This window comes from Pelodiscus sinensis, chromosome 12, assembly GCF_052426305.1.
Source record: "Pelodiscus sinensis isolate ZL-2025 chromosome 12, ASM5242630v1, whole genome shotgun sequence".
Classification (NCBI taxonomy): Eukaryota; Metazoa; Chordata; order Testudines; family Trionychidae; genus Pelodiscus; species Pelodiscus sinensis.
Window position 1 is genome coordinate 36,098,441 of NC_143063.1, and position 19,405 is coordinate 36,117,845.

Sequence of the window (19,405 nt, forward strand, 5' to 3'; positions counted from 1 at the left end):
TCATAAGCTAGTATGAGCACAGTCATCTTCCAGAAACACACATCTATTAGTTGTGTGCATGGTATAATACTGTATTGCACTTGCCTTGGTTCTAAATGAACAGAGAAGGAGGGGAAGTCCAATCAGCACCACTGAGAAATAAGTAGTTCCTATGGGTACAAAAGGGAGGGTGCACATTCAGTTTGTTCACATGGCAGCCAACACCCTAGGCATGGGGAGGGAGGTTCTGGCTCAGCATTACAAGAAGGCCTAGGATGGAAGGTGTGGGGCTGGGGTAGCCAGCCCTCAACACCGGCAGGAGCATGATTCCCCCAGCCCTCAAAGCCATGCAAAGCAGCAATCCTGCCGTGATTTAAAGGGCCCGACATTCTGGCTGCTATTGCCACAGTAGCAGTCGTGGTAACCAGGAGACCCAAGCCCCTTTGAATCACTGGACCCAGGGTCAATTGCCTCCTTCACTCCCCCCATAAGCGGGCATGCTATTGTGTTACATATTCGGTGTCACCGGCATCAAGATAACATGTATGGTGACACATGCCATTTGTGCCTGAACAACAAGGGTGACCCTTTTGTCAGGGACTGTCCTGATATCTCTAAGATCCACAAAACCAAAGAGCCAGATTTTCAGCCTTGCTGCCTACAGCTGTTTTGTGCCACTCTGGTAATGCCAATCACCCACAGAGTAGCTACCTTAACTTGTTTGAGGAAGAAACTGTTTTAACAGCTCTTGATTATCCTCTGCTTAGCCCTGGAGAGACAGGGGCTATCTTGCCTGGTTGTTCATTTTGTTTCATTTCTCAGCATTGTTGTGCCTTTTTAAATTGTGATCCCTCCTTTGGAACACGATGCTCTTCCTCTTTCTGTTCGCCAACTATCTTGCTCTTCATTCTTTCACAGAACTGACTTATTTGTTGTGATTCCTGATGAAAGCTTCCGCTTCTAACCCCCTACACATTTGCCTGACCTCACTCTTCTAAAAAGAGAGCAACACTTTTGTGATTCACTTTCTCTTTTATTCATGGTGCTTGTCCTTTTTTATCCTCCCCTTTTCTTTTCAAAATGCCCTTCTCTGTCTATTTTCTTGTTCTATGTTCTATGTTTGTCCAATATAGGCCCTGATTCTGAATCAGGATCATTTAGCATGCATCATTTGATCACAACCAAGTCCCATTGGTTTCAGTGGGATTCCACATTGGTGTATAAGCACAGTCTAGTAGATCCCAGGATCAGGGCTTTGGTTGTAAACAGTTGGTATATAGTTTCTTTCTTTCTTTCTTTCTTTCTTTCTTTCTTTCTTTCTTTCTTTCTTTCTTTCTTTCTTTCTTTCTTTCTTTCTTTCTTTCTTTCTTTCTTTCTTTCTTTCTCCACCACTTTGCGCTTTCTAAAGTGCCGTGCAAACCCAAGTCTCTGTATAGCTGATTGTTAATTATAAAAAAGACTCTTCATTGATTTTTAAAAGGATGTTTTTAAAAGGGATTGTTTGAGCCTGTTTGCTACTTCACTTGGATATAATGTTTGCAGATGACGCAATGCTGGGAAGGGTTGCAAGTGTTTTAGAGGACAAATGAAAATTCAAAATAATCTGGACAAACTGGTCCAATTTATGGTCTCAATAAATAGGATGGAATTCATTAAGGACAAATGCAAAATACTCCATTTAGGAAGAAACAAACAATCCATTACACACACATACAAAAAAGGAAAAGACTGCCTAGGAAGGAGTATTACAGATTGGAATCTAGGGATCATAGTGGACCACAAGCTAAATATGAGTCAACAGTGTTACACAATTGCAATAAAGGTAAAAATTATTCTGGGCTTCGGGAGTGTTGTAAGCAAGACATGAAAAGCAATTCTTCCATTTTACTCTATACTGATTAGACCTCAACTGGAATACTGTGTCCAATTCTGGGCCCTGCATTTCAGGAAAGAAGTGGACAAATTGGCAATTAGTCCAAAGCGGAGCAACACAAAATGATTAATGGTATAGAAAACATGATCTATGAGGGAAGATTGAAAGAATTGGGCTTGTTTAGTCTGGAAAAGAGAAGGCTGAGGGAGGACATGATAACATGATGACAACTTTTAAGTACCTAAAAGAAGGGAGAAAAAATATTCTCCTTAACCTCTCATGATAGGGCAAGATACAATGACATTAAACTGCAGCAAGAGAGGTTTAGGTTGGACATTAGGAAAATCTTCCTAACTGTCAGGATGGTTAAGCACTGGAATAAATTGCTTAAGGAGGTTGTGGAATCTCCATCATTGGAGGTTTTTAAGAATAGGCAATCATGTGTCAGGGATGGTCTATATTGCTTGGTCCTGCCATGAGTGCAAGGAACTGGACTTGATGACCTGAAAAGGTCCCTTCCAGTTCTATGGTTTTGGGATACAGGACAGGCATTAAGTAACTATGGCTGTGTCTAGACTGCATCCCTTTTCCACAAAAGGGATGCAAATTAGACACATCACAATTGCAAAAAAAGTGGGGATTTAAATCCCCCCGCTTCATTTGCATATACCTGGCTGCCACTTTTTTCCAGCTTGCAGCTTTGCCGGAAAAAAGCGCCAGTTTAGATGGGGATCTTTTGGAAAATAAAGCCTTTTCCAAAAGATCCCTTATTCCTCTTAAAATAAGGAATAATGTATCTTTCAGAAAAGGCTTTATTTTCTGAAAGATCCCCGTCTAGACTGACGCTTTTTTATGGCAAAGCAAGCCCCAAGCCGGAAAAAAGCAGCAGCCATGTTTATGCAAATGAAGCGAGGGGGAAATTTAAATCCTTCTTCATTTGCAATTGTGATGTGTCTAATTTGTATCCCTTTTACGGAAAAGGGATGCAGTTTAGACACAGCCTATGTGTGTTTGGAAGGCTGTCGGGAAAAAAATCTTCAGCTCAGATATATTGCCTTATTTACATCTGTTTCCTTTATTTAGTTTTAGAGCTGAAGCACAAGGGACATTTCCAAGGCTACACCATGAGATAGTGTCACTAGGTGCCTTTTTGGTTTAGATCACATTGTCTCCAGAAGTATTTTGTACATTAATCCATCCCTACCATAGTCGTCCTTACAGAAGTTGCATATTAAGATTCTATTTTTAGTGCTTAATTTTTAAATTAGTGGTTTCCATCAAAACATGTTTACTGCTGTCACAGAAGAGGGAGCAGGAATGTGCACAGCTCATTGAGTGACATGTAATCGCAGAAGACCATAGACGTGTATTTATGCTTGTTAAATGAGAATGGCAATTCTTTTCTCCCTTATATGAATATGCTTCTTACCTAACCCCTCCTCTTTTTTCTGTATGTCTTATTTGACATATTCTTAAAGAGCAACAATGTTATCTTTTTTCCATCAAAGTCCAATTGGTCACAAACAAAGATATCTTTTTCTTAAACAGATCAAGTGCTCCTTATAAACCTTTCTTTTGCTAGCACAGTTGAGGATCCCAGTTCTACAGAGATTTACCACGTCTTCAGTGGGATTGCTCATGTGTAAAATAATTCACAAACATATATCATTACAGAACATAAGAACGATCACAATGGGTCAGACCAAAGGTCCATATATCCCAGTATCCTGTCTTCAGAGAGTGGCCAATGCCAAATGCCTAAGAGGGAGTGAAGAGAATAGGTAATCATCAAGTGATCCCTCTCCTGTCATCGATTTCCAGCCTCTGGCAAACAGAGGCTAGGGACACTATAGCTACCCCTTCTGGCTAATAGCCATCGATGGACCTAACCTCTATGAATCTATCTAGTTCTTTTTTGAACCCCGTTAAAGTCTTGGCTTTCACAACATCCTCTGGCAAAGAGTTCCACAGGTTGATTGTGCGTTGAATGAAGAAAAACTTCTTTTTGCTTGTTTTAAACCTGAGATCTATTAATTTCATTTGGTGACCTCTAGTTCTTATGTTCAGACCTTTGCCATTTGAATAAGTGAAGGAAACTTGTTCTTTGTCTTTTACAATAAGAAATGCAATTCTTGATAAGGTTAAAAATATAGATGCTATCAGATTTCTGCATGCCAGCTAAGAAAATGTCAGTGGTGTTCAGGGACGCTCCCAGAATGCCTACCAAAATTCTGATAACTGCATCCTGTGGATGTAACATATGATATGTTGCATCTTGAAATTCATCGTGGACCATCCGTCTTACATTCATAATGCTTCAAGGACTGAATCAACCCTCATTCCTAAAGTTAGCTTTTAAGTAAATTGGAAGCCATCCCCTTAATTTCTCTGAGGTAGGACAAGATTTTTCTGCCTTGTCACAGAACAAGCATGCACATCTGCTGGGGGCAGGGTGGAGAAAAGGTAGTCCCAGTATTCAATCACTGGGAAGCACTCAAGGGGTGAGTACCCCTTTACAGCTCTTATCTCAATGTTTTCACTTCATTGCCTAATTTTATTAGGCTCACTAACAACTAAAGGTTTCTTTTTATACTGAGAGACAAGAGAGAGGTTTGGTAACTGTGTTAAATAATGGTTTTATAATTTTCTAGAGCATACCATTACACAACAATACTATCTTGGAATTGAATCAACTTTAACATCTTTTTTTTTTTTTGCTCGTTATCCTCATATATGTTTCCCCCTTATGAAAAAGGTCTTTCAGGATAAGCAGCTGACTCTCTCCACAGCCTTGAATGTTTTTTGAAGAAGGGTCTAGCAGCCCTGAAAAGGACTCATAATCACTCCTTTGGATTTCTTTGGATATGTTTGCTGAACTCCTCAGGGAGTCTTTGAAATCCTGACACTTCATGTTCATGCAGTGTGTTTGCCAAAAATACTCTTTGTCAGAGAGGTTGGGGAGCTTTTTTCTGTTTGCTTCTTGAAGCTGTATGGCATACAGAATGCCTACAGTGAGAAAATGGGATAAGGAAAATGGTGAAAATGTAATTGCCACCAGCTATTAGGGTGTGACAACTTGAGAAGATTTTCCAGGAAATAATGGAGAAACTGTCTTGCACCCAAAAAGAAAGGGTAAATGTTAGATTTTGATTGCCACACTTCCTACAAAACATTTAAAATTCGTCCCTTATATATCTTCAAACTAAAGATATGTAATTTGCCCTGTGAAGATTAAGATACTTATAAATTGGGAATATCTACTGACACCTGGATAGAGAAGTCATGCATTTAACAGTATTGTATATGGGATTCACTTTCAATCATGAAAGTGCAGTACCACTTCCAGTACAGTGTACCTAAAAATGGCATTTTTGTCCAGGAAATGGTAATGTATCAATAATGCATTTTGATCCTCTCTTTAAGCAAAACATCCAGAAGTTAGGACACATAATGGTGCATAGAGGAGGATTTTATATACATGGCACATCAAGGCACATTGATTTGTACATCACCGTAATGTGTTGCAATTTAACTGCACTTCCCCACTTTAACCTATATGTGAACGCCAATGAGTTATCGTTTAGAGCAGTGATTCACAAAATAAGCTTCCCAAGGACCTACATTGCAATTTACAATTTTCTGTGGACCACCCAAATCTACCATTATTCATGAAAAACTCTAGTATTAATAAAACTGTTTATTTCATTGTTATTTATTAATAGAGAGACATAAATATGTCTGGGAAAGGGACCATTCTTTATTTAATTTAAACAGCTAGAAAACTTTATTAAAGAACAATCTTACAAAACATTAATGCAAAGGGTAATGTTATTTTGCTGAAACAAGATCACAACCATTTGGCTTCAAGGCACAGGCAACAGCTTTACATTTTGAGCACCTGGCTGAGCCCTCCCTTCTGCGAGTCTGATCAAGCACATGGATTTGCAATAGTGCCTCTTTTGGAGCTAGCATCTGTAGAGCTGCAAGAGGAGCAGGATGTGTCCACCCAAGCCTGTGGGGCTGCATGCAGAATTCACACCAGGCTTTCTGATGTCCAAATGGTCTGCAAGTAATTAGTGGGGATGCCTGGAGCTGGACATGATTCATAGCTCCCCTGCAATGCCCTTGCAGACACTTGGGGGGGGGGGCAGTGTCAGTGAACCCCACTTTGAAATTCTCTGTTTTAGAGCTTCCCAGCAGGGTCTACATGAGATTATTAGAGTGCAACATGTTGGAGCACTTTACAAACTGCAGATACCTATAGCTTCACTCTTAATCCTTACTCATTGGCAAACGCTTGAACACTTCTTTGCATTAGGAGGAGCAAACTCATTTTCATAAAACATGAAGTGATTTTACATCCACCTAAATCTCAAAACAGCCCCTTTTTGAGATTGGAAACAAAATGGATTGTTTTGCCCTCCATGTCTCTACATGAGCCAGTTAAAACAACATTGGGAAAATGCAGTTTTGGAGCTTGTACAATATCTGCTGCTAAAAGGGGTGTTTTATCCATTGTTTTCAATTTTAGTTTATTTTTCATCTTTGTTGTTTTAACAGTCTCCAATAAAATAAAAGTAAAGGTCCCTACACTGAGAAACTTAACTCATATTAGACTTGAAACAAAGTGAGGGTATGTCTACACTAAAGCACTAATTCGAACTAACTTAATTCGAATTAGTTAATTCGAACTAAGCTAATTCGAACTAGTGCATCTAGACCTAAAAACTAATTTGAATGAGTGTTTTGCTAATTCGAAATAGCATGTCCACACTGAGTGGACCCTGAACTGAAGTTAAGGCTGGCCAGAAGCAGTGCCAGCAGGGCATCAGGTTAGGACTTAAAGTGTGGAGCTGCTGTCTCAGGCTAGCCGAGGGCTGTGCTTAAAGGAACCCAACTCCCACCCCGGACAGACAGTTCTCAGGGTTTCCCGCTTGCTTGTCTACCTCAATGAGGGACAGCTAAGAAGTCCTGTCTTGGAGTGCCCTGAGTGCCCACACTCGGCCATCAGCCCGGCTGCACTTGCCACAGGCTGCCATCTGGGGCGGGGGAGTCAATCAGGGGGCTGTCAGGATCCAGGACCCTGCAGGAGAGCTTCCACCCCAAGGAGCCCACAGAGCCACCCCAGTCCTCCCCATCGGGGGCTTGTGCCCCATTCCTCCCTCACCTCCTTCCACTTATCCCTCCATAGCCCCCCTTCCTGATGTAAAAAATAAAGGACACGTGTGTTCAAAAATAGAAACTCTCTTTATTTAAAAAAACTGGAGGTGGTGGTGGGGATTAACCTGTGGGGAGACTGGGAAAAGGAGGTGAGAGAGGAGAAGAGAGAGGCTGGGAGAGGGGAGGGGGAAACCTGGGAGGAGGGAGCTGGAAGGGGGAAGCCAGGGGAAGAAGGAGGAGGTGAAGTATAAAACTATGGTACGCCCACATCTTCAGTATTGTGTACAGATGTGATCTCCTCACCCCAGACAAGATATTTTGGCCTTGGAAAGGGTTCCGAAAAGGGCAACTAAGATGTTCAGGGGGTTGGAACAGGTCGCATATGAGGAGAGTCTGAAGTGACTGGGACTTTTCAGTTTGGAAAAGAGAAGACTGAGGGGTGATATGATAGAGGTCTATAAAATCATGAGTGGTGTGGAGAGGGTGCATAAAGAAAAGTTATTCATTAGTTCCCATAATAGAAGGACTAGAGGACACCAAATGAAATGAATAGGTAGCAGGCTTCAAACTAATAAGCGAAAGTTCTTCTTCACAAAGCAAATAGTCAACCTGTGGAACTCCTTGCCACAGGAGGCTGTGAAGAACTAGAACAGAGTTTAAAGAGACATTAGATAAAGTCATGGAGGTTGGGTCCATGGAGTGCTATTAGCCAAGGGGTAGGAACGGTGTCCCTGGCCTCTGTTTGTAGAAGGCTGGAGAGGAATGGCACGAGACAAATGGCTTGGTCATTGTCTTCAGTCCATCCCCTCCGGGGTAGCTGATGTTGGCCACTATTGGCAGACAGGCTACTGAGCTAGATGGACCTTTGGTCTGACCCAGTATGGCCGTTCTTATGTTCTAAGCTCAGGGCTCAGGGTCGGGGGCCTCACCGGACCACCTTGATTCTCATGCAAAGCTGCTCCTGGGTTTGCCTGTGGCCTTTGGTGGCCAGGCTGGCAGCTATCCTGCCCTAGACGGCCACTTTCCTGTGCCTAGTGCGGAGGCTGTGGACGTTGGAGGCCTTCCCTCAAACCTGGATGAGGTCCACGATCTCCGCACTAGATCAGGCAGGTGCCCACCTCTTGTGGCCCCGGGCAGGCTCCTGGGAGCCACCTGCCTGGTCCCAGGAAGAGGTGGAGGGCTGGGTGGCAGCAGGTGGCTGGCTCGTGCCGTGCCAGGTGCAGGGTCTGCTGGCTGGGTGCTGGCAGGCTTGCACCTAGCACGGGCATCGTAGCCAGACCGTGCCCCTTTAAGGGCTACGGGGCTGGGAGGGGGGCAGAAGAGTTTCCCTGTTGTGCCCAGAGTGGCCACCAGGGCAAGCTGGGAAGTGCTAGCCTCCCACTAGTTCGAATTAAGTGGCTACATAGCCCTTAATTTGAACTACTTAATTTGAACTAGGCGTTAGTCCTCGTAGAATGAGGTTTACCTAGTTTGAATTAAGCACTCCGCTAGTTCAAATTAAGTTCGAACTAGCGGTTTGCATGTGTAGCGCCTATTAGTTTGAATTAACTTTGTAGTGTAGACATACCCTGAGTGTGTGTGTGGTTGGGGGAAAGGTTTGGAGGGCTAATAACAACATAGAAGGATAAGGAAATGAGGGCAAGAGCAATATCCATAGGCTCAAGGAGAATCATGTCTCACCTCATGCAAGCAAAAAGAAATCATGAGATACATGGACTAAATGAGTCATTATAGGGAATATTCAGGAAGTTTCTAATAGGCCTTGTTGAAAACTGACTGTGATATGGGAAGGGGTGAAAGCAGGCTGGAGGGAGCCTATGCAGAGCTCTGGCCAATTATGGAGAGGCTTTTAAGAAGCCTATCAGAAGGCAGCTTGCTGGGGCAGCCTATATATAAGGAGCTGCCCAGCAAAGAGAGGTAGTTGGGTCCTGACTTGTGAGAGTTCAGGATCAGCTGCCAGCAAAGGACAGACACCATTGATACAGCAGTGCTAGGCAGGCTAAGAGGAAGCAGAGCAAGAGAGGCTCCCGTTTGATACCTAACAGTCTATAGGTCTTGTTACAAGGGGCAGAAAGGTATAAGGGGGTCACCGAGGAAGCGTCCTAGGGAAGAGGAAGCAATTAAAGGGGAGTAAAGGAAGGCAGGACAAATCTGCCAAAAGAGGGTCCCTAGGTTGAGACCCAGAGTAGTGAGCAGGCCTAGGTCCCCTCCTTTTCCCTTTACACCGTACCTTGTCACCAAGACTAGTAACCTGTACAGACTGTGCCTTGCTCCTGAAACAGAGGGGCTAGGCTTTAGGACCACAATTGACCACAGTAGCCGGTGAAACTGAGGACTGCTGATAGATCCCCAGAATGGAGGGGGGGGGGGGAGAGACCACTGTAGGGGGAACTGCCAGAGGGCAGTGTCCCAAAGAGGATGCCGTGGTCTGGGAATGATGTGGATCCAAAACACAAAGATGGAGTGAGGACACGAGAGACACCAGTCAGAAGGAGGCGCCTTGCTGACACCAGTACTAATTCCCTGTACCTACCAGCAGGAGGTGTTTCAGTGGTGAGTCCTGCCCTGTGACACTGACTTTTGAGGAGGACCAAGACCCATTCAGCAAGATGAGATGCAGGAGAGACAGAAGAAGGTATGAAAGTGAGTGTGGGAGAAACAGACATTCAAAGAAGCTGTGTGAAGAGAGTGAGGGTGATGAAAAAAATAAAATGAATCCATTAAGAAGGGCAGAGCAGAATTGTCGGGCCTGAAAGGCAATGGCAGGAAGATTGAACTTTAATTTAAACCCTTGCTTTTCAAGAGACATTTAATTTTTAAAAAAATCTATAAATAGAAGACAATGCTATGGAAATAGAAAGATACTTATTTGAAAGTTATTGTGGCCCTACCTTTTTAGGCCTGCCAAAAGAATCATCATGAAGCAGGCCAGAATATAAGGCTTATCAAATCCTATTAGAGCTTGAATTTAAAATGTTTTATCATCTCTTCTAAGGACCTACTTACTCCTAGTGAAGCAGACAGGAATTTTCACCTTATTTTAGAGGGAACAGTACAACGGTCTAATTCTAGAACCCACAGTTTTTGCATGGATTCTAAGTATGACATAGAGACTTCTATTTCTGGAATTCATATTAAGGTTCCACATTGGTTTTATTCTTCTGCTGGAATTCTAATGGAGGTCATGAAAGAGAAAGACAGAGAATTCTCATGTTTCCTGCACAACCTTGCAAATCAAAGATGTATTGCTAATTATCCAAGGTAAAGTATTAATAATATTCTGCTTGCTATAAATTAAACTGTTATCTTAATTCTTTATATGCTATTGTTTGGAGTTCAGATTAATGGTCAAAACAAGATTAGTGTTTGGGTTTAATTTAATATAGTCAAAATTGTATGAGCTCCTTCCACATAATTTTTGCCATATCAAAAGCGATAATAATAAAACGAGAGAGTTTAGTTATGAGGACTCTAATTTGAAACTGCCCCCTTGAAATTTAAAGGATTTCAGGTGGATTTTGACTCTTCTTTAGATAGATTTCAGCAGATAACTGGGAACTGTTTCTATACACACTTGCTCCTATATAAACCAGTGTGTGCACATTAGTTTTCCAACTATTCATTGTCATCCACCCAAAGCCGTCTCCTTTTACATATCATGCCATGCAACTCTCATCCAGTGTCATACCCAAATACATTAAATTATTTTGTATCAGATGAGACTACAACTTCTGCACATCTGAGCCGCACTGACTGGTGGTTTTCTGGATGATCATAGTATAAGGCAGAGGTAGCAGAAAATTGGGTTCAAAGCCAATTAAAGTCAGTGGGACTCTGTGGATCAGACCTAGAATGAATAACAGTATGCTATTCAGTACTCCTGTCTGGAAGAGAAAAAACAGTCTACCAAGCTTTTTTTCTGTCTTGGCCAGCTCATAGGGTGGAGAAAGTTGGTAGATTAAGGGGGGTTATAAAAAAATTAAGAGACAGTGATTGGATGTGGGACCTTGAAAACTGATTTCATGGGGATCTCCAAATCCTACAGTGAATCTATGACAGAAAGTCATTGTAAAAATTATTAATTCTACAAGAAAGTCTAATATGGGAAGTGATAAATGCAGAAGACAACAATATCCTTAATGCAGCAGAAGTAAGGATCAGTGTATTTTCATTGTGAGAATGTCTTTGACCTATATGGATTATTTTCACATCATTGTTTTAATGTCGCCAAACCAGATAGTTTTCTGCTTCATTAATATTTTGAAAAATTCAACTTTCAAGCATCTAGGGTAAGGGCCATCAGTCATATAATACTTAATTAGAAAACAGTTTGAAATTTGGAGGGACTCCTAATTTAAATCAATTAAAGGAAAAGTTGTCAGTTTCATTTTCAGTTTGCTCATCTGCACCTTCACAGCAAGAGAATGGAAGAGGATATCTGTCTCATTCAATCCAGCTTCTCCTTGGAATGAAACTAGTCCACAGTGTAAAAATCCAGGAAGCGATACTGGTAATTAGAATCAGATAGTACTGCAAACAGTAAATAGAACAGCTGCAGTATAAATGTGGGTCATCAACTGAGATCATTACCAAATAACTCCTTTCATAATGTCAAATTAAAAATGTTTAGAAGTGTTCATTCATGCCAAATGTTAGATAACATCAAGAGGATGGAAACTGGGATTCTGTTACCACTATTCCCTTTTAAAAATGTTTTCTCCTTCCATGTTTTACCAATGCAATATTGTTATTTGTATTTTATTTTGTGTGGTATTTTACAATTTTGTAGCCATTTAGAGAGGAAATGTTAAATAGTAACTATTAAAACACACTTTTTTCTGAGCAAATATTTGCCTATTTCTCATGTAAATATCTCAACCTGCATAGGGAATTGTATCTGGTCAGTGGCCTACAAATTAATACTCCATATTATTTTCTTTCTTATACCTACTGGGTAGTTTGTCTACTATTAATTAACTCTTGTTTTATACTTGTCACTGTTCTTCTGCTGTTAGATTTATGTATAATGTGCACTTAAAATGTGAAGTATTGTTACAGTTCTTTGTATATGAACTAAACACACTTCAGAGCTCAGATAATTCTTATCAATATCAACTGTTTTTTTTCTAACTTTCACTTGATCATACTTATTTAAAATTTTGTACTGTTGTGTGTCAGAAGATATTTGATGAACTGAATCACTATTAAACACTACTGAGACCATTGCTTAATTTACTCACAAAAATGTATTGTTTCTACATTAACATATCACTAAGATGGTACCAGGATACATCTTCAGTGTGATGATACTACTGTTATATTTATTCAGAGCAGCTTATGACATCAAAATCTAACATTTTCTTTGTGTGTTTCTTGAGAGAGGATGAGTACACACTATGCAGAGTTTTTGATTGTGTGTTCAACACAAACAAGTGTATGTGTACACACACATGCACACAAATGAAAAGTAGAGATCTGCAGCAGGTGTGAATTGGTGAAGTTCTATTTAAGCCAACAGAGCTATCTGAAGAAGTGGGCTGTGCCCACAAAAACTCATGATACCATCTTCATATTTTGTTAGTCTATAAAGTGCTACCAGACCATTTGTTGTTTTTTAAGAGCTATGGTAGTTAATACCAGAGGAGAAGCTGACCCATACATGTATGAAAGTAAAGGGACTGTATATAAAAATGATTTGAGCAAACACAGAATATAGAACATCTTAGATTACTTTTAATAACTGTTACTTAGCTTGTTTTTAACATGTTCCTTTTGTCACTCAAATACCTATGGTAATGACAAGATGCACTTGCCTCAGTACTAGTCTGTTCTTTTAATAATCTGTGCGAGTGACACAGATTAATAGAATGTAGCATTTGAGGATCTATGGTAAGAAAAAAAAGATGGTTTGAGAGAAATTAGTCATATGCAGAGGGACCTATTAAAATTGCCTCACCAATCAAGCCTTTGTTCTGAGTATGTGTGACTGGAAATGCAAAGAGAGGCTGTCAGAATTTGTTTAGCTAATGATTCCAACTTGTTAAAATTTTAACCATGGCTCCTTTTGTTGTGCTTCAAAGGGTTTATAAAACTCTTCTTATTAATTTCTTGTGCTTGTGGAACACCATTATTTTATTTATTTTTGGACATTGACTTGACAATTTTCTGATAGCTACTGTGTATATTTGGAGAGGAATGTTTTGAATGTGGGGATTTGTGAGAATTAAAAATGCATAAATTCATGGCTCAAAAGGACCAGTTAACCTGTAAGCATCACCTTTAATGGGTGATACTTCTGCCTCTGGGCTGCTGCTCCTGGCCCCGCACAAAGCTGCTGACTCTCCCCACAATACCCACTCTGGTATAATCAGTTAATCTGTTAAACCTAGTTTAACTGGTTAACTAATTAAATGGGCTTTTACGTCCCTAGTCTACACAAACAATTAAAGCATGGCAACCTCTGCCTTGCATCTTCTCCATACTTGCCTGCATGGTGTACCTGTCCTTGTGCACCCTGATGACATGCATTAACAGTTCATTAATGTGCTTTGAACTAGTCAAGTTTCACAGAGGGCTAGCTCAAAGGACTTTGACAACCTCTTAATGCACATCAGCAGAATGCACACAGACAGTTAGATTGTGACAGGATAATATAAGACATATTCAAACCCAAGTTTAATTGCTCATGTACACAGAGTTAGACTGGAGGAACTGAGTGAAGTGTGATAGATTATAGCAATGAACTAGACATAAAAGTGTATTAAATTAGATGAAGCACAAAACAGGCTCAAGAGTAGCACTTTTAGAATACTGTATATAAGGTAGAAATGTATTCAGTTCTACCCTACAAGCCCACTGTTCTAATAACCTCCATTTAGATTCACTGGGAATCTCATACACATCATATTGTCATATCAGCCTCAATGTCTCTTTAGAAATTTTGACCAGGTGTCATTATCAGAGCATCTAGTCTGACTTCCTGTATATCATGGGCTGATAACACCGTCCAGGATCCACACACTAAACACAGCATTTACCATTAGACCAAAATATGACAGTATAACATAGACAAGACTGTTATGTGCCACAATGAGAAAATAGGAAGGACTGAGGTGTCCAGAAGTCATAGAGACAGTATATTAATTTACCCAGCCAGTAAGTGGAGTCTCCACACACTCCACAAATCCACTTTAGCTCCAACAAGGGGTTGAGATCTCCCATCTACTCAAAAAGTCCAAAAAAGTTGATCCTCTCTCAGCTTAGCTAGTTTTGCTTATTGGGGAAATTTTATTATAAAGGCACAAGACTGTTTTTCTGATATAGGAGTGTCCTCACTAAGAGCATTCTGATGATATAATGTGCAAGTATTCCTATACTAGTAAAACTCTTCTAGTTTAGACATGACCCTAAGGTGGATTTTGCAGCCCCACAGGAAAGAGGAGCAGTATAACACATGGCTATGTACACAAATACTCTATACTAATTTGAGCATCTTTGTATAATTTGACCCAGTTAAAGAGTTACACCAATGTAAACTCTAGAGTTAGAAGCTGATAAAGTTAGATACCATTAAAGCAGTACTAAAACTATATAGACAAGTCCTTAAGTTCACACACAATTCAATCAAAGTAAGTCATAGGTGCCTCTCTTTTTTTTTACGTTAAAAACATCTATTAAGGTAATTGCCAGGCAATTTTCATTCTACAAGTTGCCTAACTATTTTTAGAGGGGTAGCCGTGTTAGTCTGAATCTGCAAAAGTAACGAGGAGTCCTGTGGCACCTTATAGACTAAATCTGTTAGTTTATAAGTGCCACAGGAATCCTCGTAGCTCTGACTAATTTTGTAAATTTTACCCACAGAATGTGTGCATGCATTTTCAGAATTCTTCACCTAATTCTAAAGAAAAACTGCCAGTGTCTAATGACTTTCTGCACCAACATTTCTGGGTTTTTTGCACAGAGAAAGAGATTTTCCTCCTCTTCACATGTAAAAGTTCAGATTGTGCTCATGATCTCAAATGCTTGAGAGTTTAAAATGGCAGTTGCAAGTGAGCATATGGAAGCAACAGCTTTTTGGGCATCAAAAGCGGCAGCAGCACAACAAGCCACATTAGCAGACTAGATGAAGGATCCTTCATCATTGATAAACACCATGCAAAGTGTTCTATCTGCATGAGAATGTGTGTACTATTCTAGGCAACACCAAGGGGATTTCTAACTCTCTGCCCAGATTGGAAATTCACACTCAACTATGTGGTCGGCCTAAGATGCCTGTATGCTACAGCATATTTTTGGATTTTTCTGATTAATACCATGCTTCACTGCACCCATCTGTCTGTGTACCAAACATGAGTTTCAAAAGAAAATTAGTGATATTCATCAATTAAGAATGAAGGGACAGTCCAAAATATTTGCATGAGAAAGCTTTGAAATCTTACAAAAGTATTACCAAATTTAAATAATACTCAATGCCATTTTTTTGGTAAATTTTCACCTAGAATTTCCCAGTCTAATAAATACAATTCTGTAATTTTGCAGAATAATTCTGACCCCAGTGTTCTAGAAAATACAAAAGTACCTAACTACTATTTTAGTTTGCAGTTTTCTAGAAGACAGAAATAATGACTCGTAGACAATTCATGCCATTTAAAAGTAGTTAGGCCGGTTGACAGAATAAAAAGCCACAAGTTATTACCGTATTAAATCATTTATACATTTTAATATACACAGGGAGCTGAACTCTGAAAATAGAGCTAGTCATTCTTATATCTGAATCTCTCCGATCCTTTCGGTATGAATCTGAAATTAAGAGAATCCCTGTTCTCCACTGATCTTATTATCATAACCAATTAGATTAGAGTTTACCAGACAAATTTTAAAAAGGTAGCCTGTAACAAACCTAACTGCTTTGTTTAGAAATCTCTATGACAAATAACAGAGAGAGAGAAATAATTTTTTTTGGAATACTAGTTGCTTGGAGAATACTTGTAATCCTGCTGACAGGTTAAAAAATAGTCTATTTGCAGCTTTAAGGTTTGGAGAATACAGCAAATTTAGTCAACTCAAGCCTCACTGCACTTGTCTTTCATGCTACCAAATGTGTCCTTTTAAGATATTATACTTTTTCACACCTGATTGAATAAAGAATTTTAAAAGATATCTCCTCAGAGTATATCTATTCTTAAGTCTCTTATCGCTTCTTAATGTTGAAACATATAAGTTTCACTATCCATAGACTGGTGAAAAAATCATGAAAATTGTCATGGTTGATATTTTTAAAACTTGGTTTGAATTTCTAAGGAAGATGTGGATTTTTTACTTTGTACTGAAACTAATATTAAACAACTTACCCCATTAGATATTTATTTTTTTGTTCAGTTACCTAAAAGAACAAGTACAATGTACCATAATCTACTCCTTTAAAAGTAGTGGATAATGGCATGAAAATTATCAGTAAATTACCTTTGCTGAAGCCTAATTGCAATTGACTAATATGGACCAAATTTTATCATTGGTATTAAGTTTAAGATCATGTTCAGATTACATAGAAATGGCTTAGACCAATGAATCTGCAAGCATTTTCTCTTAAACCCTAAACTGAAAGACACATGTCTACTATGTACTTAACAATGACTTTCTGTGACAAGTTGTTGACTTCTCATCTACACTGACTGAAAGAAAATTTGTCTCAGGCAGTGGGAATGTTACATATTGGAATATGTGTATCCTTCTCAAAAACTTTATTTCTTAAATATCAAAAAATTACAATATTCTATAGATGAATAGCACTCGACAGCCCATAGGCTTGCTTCAGAAATACAAAAAGCTGATGTATTGGGGGACATTGTCAGCCAGGCATGTTATCATTTGTATGCATACATGTAAAGTTTCACATGAACATGCTTAGAGCAATATGTTGCAGATATAAAAAAACAGCTGAGCCTTTTAACATGCTCATACCATTGATCTATTCTGGGTGCATCTAAACTGCACCGTTATTTCGAGATAACTAGTTGTATTTCAAAATAACAATGCGAGTGCCCAATATGGGCTCAGCTGGTGCAGAAGGGCCAAAACATGTGTGCCATCATTCACGAAATGGTGGCACACTTAGCTTCTGTCCCTGTTCCTGCCCCTCTGCTCCTGCTCCCCCTGCCATGCCTATGCCCTTCCCTCTGACCCAGCCATGCCTGACCCCGCTCAGCCCCCCCCCCATGCCTACCTCCCTGTTGTCCCAGGCCCCTCGCACCCCAGAGGTCACCAAGGTCCCTGGACTCGAGGCAGCACTTCCACCAACAACACACACCACTCCCAGCCCTGAGCCCCCCTCTTCTCTGTCCCTATCCAGGTTTTGAGCACCTCTCCTACCCAGTTACTTTGGGGTTTTTTTCATAATAAAAGTTCTTGGTTTTCAACACAAAACTGGTGTCTTTATTGATTGTACAAGGAAGGAGGTAGTGAGGGGTTGTGGGAAAGGCAGAGGGAGGTATTTTCAGGAATTCCTGAAAATGTGGGCATCATGCGTCCTGCCCAACCACCCAATGAAAATGTCTGTGAACTCCCCATTGGTCAACAGGCCCCTAGTGGGGAGGCCTTGGGGAGAGTTACTGGGAAATTCTCCCTCAGGGCTTCCCGGATGTGCACCCCCACTTGATGGGCTTGGCAGATGGCAGCTGTGCGCAGCTGCTCAAAGGTCCTTCCCTCGCAGCTGGCCTCTGTCCCCCACTCCGGTAGGAAGGCCTCCCCCTTCCTCTCCACAATGTTGTGGAGAACACAACAGGCCAAGATCACCTTGGGAATGTTGTGCTCCCCTACATCGAGGTGGGCCAGGAGGCACCTGAACTGTGCCTTCAGGCATCGGAAGGCACATTCCACCTGGATACAGGCCTGTCACGTTGCTGAATGGGAGGGAAGCAGCCAGATCGCTGCTGCACCCCTGGGTGGGGGTGTTGGCCCCAGAAATTGGTATAGGGGGGATTGAATGGGGATTGAATTGTTTGTTGATCTTATGTACGCTATTTATGTGAATGTATAATGTCTATGTGTGTAGGTAGGAATCTGTAATTTGTGTGGAAGCTGAATATTTCTGTGAATGTGGTTAAGCATGGCTATGGACAGGCTGGGTAGCAAAGCCCTGTGGAACAATGGCCCTTGATGGCCCAAAGACACACCTAAAGCAGGAGGGCGGAGACCCAAGGGCTGCCAGCAGAGAGAGGCTGAGGACCAGGTGACCGGCTGAGACCAGAAGAGGCCAGGAAGGAGATAAAGAGGCCATGTGGTCGAGGCCATTTTGGTTCTCAGCTCAGCACTTCATCCCAGAGGCAGCACTGCAGGGATTGAAGAGCCCGGAAGACCTGTGAACCCATCCTGATCGTAGGATGTGCAATAAGGACTTTTAAACCAGCAGCTGCAACATCTCTGCTAGAGCCTGCATCGAGAACTGGGAGGTTCGGTGCATGTAACGTACTGTACTTTAATAACCTTACTCTCATGCTTTTCTTTCCTGTAATAATAAACCTTTAGATATAGATTCTAAAGGATTGGCCCAGCGTGATTTGTGGGTAAGGTCCAGAGGGTAAATTGACCAGGGATCTGTGGCTGGTTTCTTGGAACCGGACAGAACTTGTTCGGGGTAGGTGGGATTGGGTGCTAGAACCCCCCACCTGTGTATAGGCCCGGGGCCATCTGGGGCACGGATATTGCTGGGGTGTCGGAGGGGTTTTGCTCGGGAGGCTTCAGGCAGGCTGCTGAAGCGCTCTGTGAGACTGGTTTGTGGCCTGTTTGGAGAGGTCGCCAGTCAGGGGGACTGTAAAGAGCCCCGGATTTGAGCAATTCGCCCTGAGCGGACGCCCTAAGCTGTGCCCAGACACAGCCCGGTCTGTCACAAGGCCCTGCTTAGGTGGGCATTGAATTGATCCCTGCTGGGGTTCAGGTGGCCAGTGTAGGGCTTCATCAGCCACAGGATGAGGGGACAAGCTGCATCCCCCACAATGCACAGTGGCATCTGCACATCCCCAACCCAACAGTCATGCTGGGGGAAGAATGTGCCAGCCTCCAGCTTATAGTAGAGCTTGGAATTCCTGAAACTTCAGGCATCATGCGCCCTGCTCAACCACCCAATGAAAATGTCCGGGAACTGTCCCCGGTGGTCAAGCAGGGCCTGCAGCACCATAGAAAAATAGCCCTTGTGGTTGATGTATTGGGCAGCTTGATGTTATGGTGCTCAGATGGGAATATGGGCCCCTCCATCTAGGGCCCCTCTGCAGTTGGAGAAGCCCAGGGTGGCAAATCCAGTCATGATGGGGTCCAGGTCTCCCAGGCGGATGACCCTGCACAGCAGGACGGAGTTGATGGCCCTCACCACATGCCTCACCCCAGGAGCCACCCCCTATG